The sequence below is a fragment of the Gavialis gangeticus genome, unplaced genomic scaffold (genome assembly GCF_001723915.1).
Source record: "Gavialis gangeticus isolate Ggan-Ray unplaced genomic scaffold, GavGan_comp1, whole genome shotgun sequence".
In the NCBI taxonomy this organism is placed as follows: domain Eukaryota; kingdom Metazoa; phylum Chordata; order Crocodylia; family Gavialidae; genus Gavialis; species Gavialis gangeticus.
In genome coordinates, this window is record NW_017729033.1 from 85,435,765 (window position 1) to 85,440,376 (window position 4,612).

The window sequence follows — 4,612 nt, forward strand, 5'->3', positions numbered from 1 at the left end:
CACTGGTCAGGCCACAGCTGGAGTACTGCGTCCAGTTCTGGGCGCCGCACTTCAGGAGGGATGTGGACAACATGGAGAGGGTCCAGATGAGGGCCATTCACATGATCAGGGAGCAGCAGGGCAGGCCATACGAGGACAGGCTATGGGACCTGAACCTGTTCAGCCTCCACAAGAGAAGGCTGAGGGGGGATCTAGTGGCTGTTTACCAACTAGTCAGAGGGGACCAGCAGGCATTGGGGGAGTCCCTGTTCCCCTGAGCACTACCAGGAGTGACTAGAAAGAATGGTCATAAGCTGGCAGAGGGTAGATTCAGACTAAACATCAGGAGACGCTACTTCACTGTCAGGGCGGCTAGGATCTGGAACCAACTTCCAAGCGAAGTGGTGCTGGCTCCTACCTTGGGGGTCTTTAAGAGGAGGCTAGACAATCACCTTCCTGGGGTCGTTTAACCCCAGTACTCTTTCCTGCCATGGCACAGGGTCGGAATTGATGATCTGCTCAGGTCCCTTCTGACCCTACAAACTACGAAACTACGTGCACTGAGGGCTGAATGTGGTGCTTTATGGAAAATGCACAGTTTCTATTTAAATGCATAGTCTCTATTTAAACAACAATATTGACCGTTTTTGGAGAGAAGTGGCTCTAGGAGTGGTAACAAGTATTAGTTCCTTTCTGTAATTGTTCTGATGACAGATTCAGTGGCAATTTGTTTGCAAACTGAAAATGTAAAGTACTGGCCTCCTGTCTAGTCATGGTGCCATGCTGATCAGCAAACAATACTGGAAGACTGAGGCAGCAACATGACAGCATTTTTTAAATATCTGGGTTTTGAATGGGTAGAAATCTTCTTTTAAAAACATTAAATGAAATAAAATCAAGAGATGGCATTCAAATGGCTTGAAATTTAAACATGAATTAAAAACTAACAACAAAAATTCTTTTGTCCTTAATGTCACACAATGTCATGTTAAACGTACTGTATTTCACAATATTTCCAAGAATGGAAAATTCATGCTAGTTTTTTCCTGTTTTATTTTATTAACTTTCCAACTGTTTACCAGTTACATGAAATCTGATATTAAAGAATGTAAACAGACCTGGGACTTATTTTATTTTTAACCTGCTAACACAAATAAAGTTTGCTTCATGGACTGACTGATAAATATAGTTTATAGTACTTTACCTAAATAATTTTGCTCTTTAAAGGAATAAATTTAATCTGATACTGGATTTCACTACAATGATGTTTACAAAAAGAATAAGCAAAGAGGTAGCAGTAAAAGTTTAATCACAATTCTTGGTCTACCAAGTTGTCTCAATCCTAGTTAAGGAATGTTATCTCTAACCAGAATAATTTGCAATACGCTTATTCGTTTCTTGGCTCTCAAATGAAATTGTCAAAGCAGGATTTGATTTAGCAAGGTATGTTAACTTAAATAGTTCACTTAAAATAGTGAGCAGTGCCTTGCTTAACTAAGGGAACTAGTCACAGATGTCAATATGATTTTGTTAAAAGTAGATTTTTTTTCTACTAAGAGCTGTACATACAGCTCATCTAATGCCTACCAACAGTTTTTCAGTCCTAAAAATACCTTGGTTATAGGTGAAAGTGACTTAAACCTGAATGTCTCTATAATTCATTAGTTATACCTTGAACCTTTCAGCCTTTTTTTTGGGTGTTATGTTAGTGTTCAGAGCAGGAAGAAGCCATCAATAAACTGAAGATACAATTTATCTTTAGACACTTCCTTGTTTGCTAATTGAGTCTATAAGGTTCTATTGCTCATGAAGAGACATTTGACTTGAAAATTAGATAAGATATAGCTAATAAGATAATTCCATGGGGTGGAAATTTGTTCATTTAGATTGATTTCTGTTTGAAGTGGTCTAACAAGGCTCATGATGATTCAACAGACAGAATAATAGCATGACCAAAGCTTATAGTATAGAATTTTCAGAACAGCAGCATCCCTTAGAACAAACACTGAAATACAAATTAATAGAAGTATATTAGTATATTTTTTCAGTTTTATTTTTTCAACCTCATTCATGATGGTAAGATTAGATATGCATCATCTAAAAGGAAGAACTTGGCCCTGAGTTCATAACTGAACTTACGAATCTCAATCATTACTGAACATGCTTGATAACCCTCTTAACATTCAAAACTCAAAAAGCTTCCAGTTCTGTGCTCTGGAGATAAGGTTACTAGGTACAACACAGTATACTGAAGGACATATTCTGGGCTTTCCCATGGAGCTTGTATAAGGCAGTGACATATGGGAAGTAATTAAAACAATGTAACAGTTAGAAAGCTGAACTTTACTTTTCACAAAAACTCCAGTATTCATTTAACATTGACTTTGAGATCTGAAGTTCTTTGTATAGATACAATTGCTAATCAGCACTGAAAAAGTAGGAACATTTAGAAAGGTAGATCTAAAATAGTGCTCTCCATGGCTTTTTCTGTTCCTTCCTCATTTTCCGTTTTCCATCACAAGCACTTTTTCACTCTATAAAATAACTACAAAGTCAACAGAAGATGAATGGAGCCAACAGTCTCCATTAGTTGCGGATTACTTCTCTGAAGACAGTACTTCTCAGATAAGCAACTCCAACCAAAATGAAAAACACATTCTTTGTTTCATTACCTTAAACACCTTAGTGTTTATTCATTACTTCTTAGTGAAATGAATTTACTTTGTGCTGACTTTACTGTTGATCTACATTTTCTTTCAATGGGATAGTGGACAGAGGAAAGGAAGGCTTTTCTCTTGTTAAACTGAAAATCTTTTATAATGAAATTATTCAGTCTTGCAAACAATAAACCAAAGGTAATAGAGGGGTAAAGGAAATTCAGATGTAAAAATACTATGTGAAGATCCTTAGCTGCTCAATATTGTCATAATTTCACTACCTTTGAGATCACTGTCACTGAACTATAACATTTTATAGTAGTTGAGAGGCTGCATCCAGGTTTTATAAAGTGCTTTGTTCCAGCATTTTAGCAACTAACTTACTGATCATTCATTCACATAGATTACAGGGAATCAAATCTGAAGTTTTATCCTCTCTTCAAATTACAAAAGTATGGCTTTTTACCCAGAGAAAGTTTACCTCTGACTAGTATGTTTACAAAGTTAAACAAATCTATAATACACAGCAAAGAAAAAAAGTTTCAGAACTTCAAAAAAACCCATAAACAAACAACTACAAAAAATGTTAAGGCCATATTTTAACTCCATTATTTCAGTGTAAATCTGATGTGCCAGAGTGAAGAATCATGCTCTCTAAGATCTGTTCGGATTTCTCTCTTGGAAAGTAAATGCAGAGAAAACAATAAAAGGGATTTTTTAAACTATGCAGTTAAATACTCCTATTTACATTAAACTCTAATTAACTTGTCACTGCACTGTGAATAGAAATAATGACAAGTTATTTGGTAATGACCAACATTTAGAACTGGGTAACTGGGGGGATGAAGGGAACCAAAGGGTTAAACCAGTGACAAATTAATCAAAGCTTACTGTGCTGTATGCCATGTTAAATAACATCTATACTTTCTTCTCAAACTTTACTTTTTTGTAAAAATTTATGTCTTCAATGTTTAATTTTTTTTAAAACTGGAAAACAGAAATATGCTTTTGAATTAATAGACAGGTTTTATTTGTAAAGCTCCAATCCTGAAAACACTTACACGGGTATACAATTAGACATGTGAATGAAGTTGTACATATAAAAGCTTTTGTAGGATCAGGCCCATTGCCTGTGTTTGTATGCAAAATGGAGTCTAGGCTAAAGAAATAATATCTATTTTATATACTTGGTTCAGTTCTGCATTTTTTTTTTTTTGCTTTGCCATTGTCCTGGATGAAGCAGCATTCAGTTGTTTTCTTCATTTGAACATAAAATTACGTGTGTGTATGTCTTATGTTCAAATGAAGAAAACATCTAATGGCAGAGCAGAAAAACTAATGCAGAATTGAACCTTCCAAGTCTTAGGGTTAGCTAATAGCAACAAAGTGTCAGATATTAGTCTCCATCATGGAAAGAGTATTTCTTTTGTATCTAGTACTGTGGAGTACTTTGGATGCCATTAAACACTTGCCAGCTACCAGCTGTAAAATTGCTTGTAATCTTCCCTGTATTTGCAACAGAGACCTTTCATGGTTCTCACTCACTATTAGGGCTTTCCCATGCTACTTTACCACCAATGTTTACAGTTACACTAGAGGTCCAGATTTCTTTGGGAGGCATCTTCTGCTGGACCCACTGCATCACTGGGATACAGTTAGTCAAGCTTTCAAACACAAAGTATTCTGCTTTAGGTCAGTTATACTTTCAACAGGCAGGTTTGTCAGGAAAACCAATTCACATACAACAACAGAGCCCCTGAAGGCTGTTGCAGGAAAAGCCAGAACGTCAGACAAAAATGGAGCAACTGTTCACAAACTGTGGCCTTCACATGCTATGCTCGTTTTTGTCGTACCAATTCTGGGTCTCCTTAAACCATAGGAAAAAAATCGCAACAGTGCCAGAACTACAGATATCCTAAGCAGAGGAGGAGAAAAAGGGTGGATGCAAAGATATATATGCATCCACTTGAGTTGGT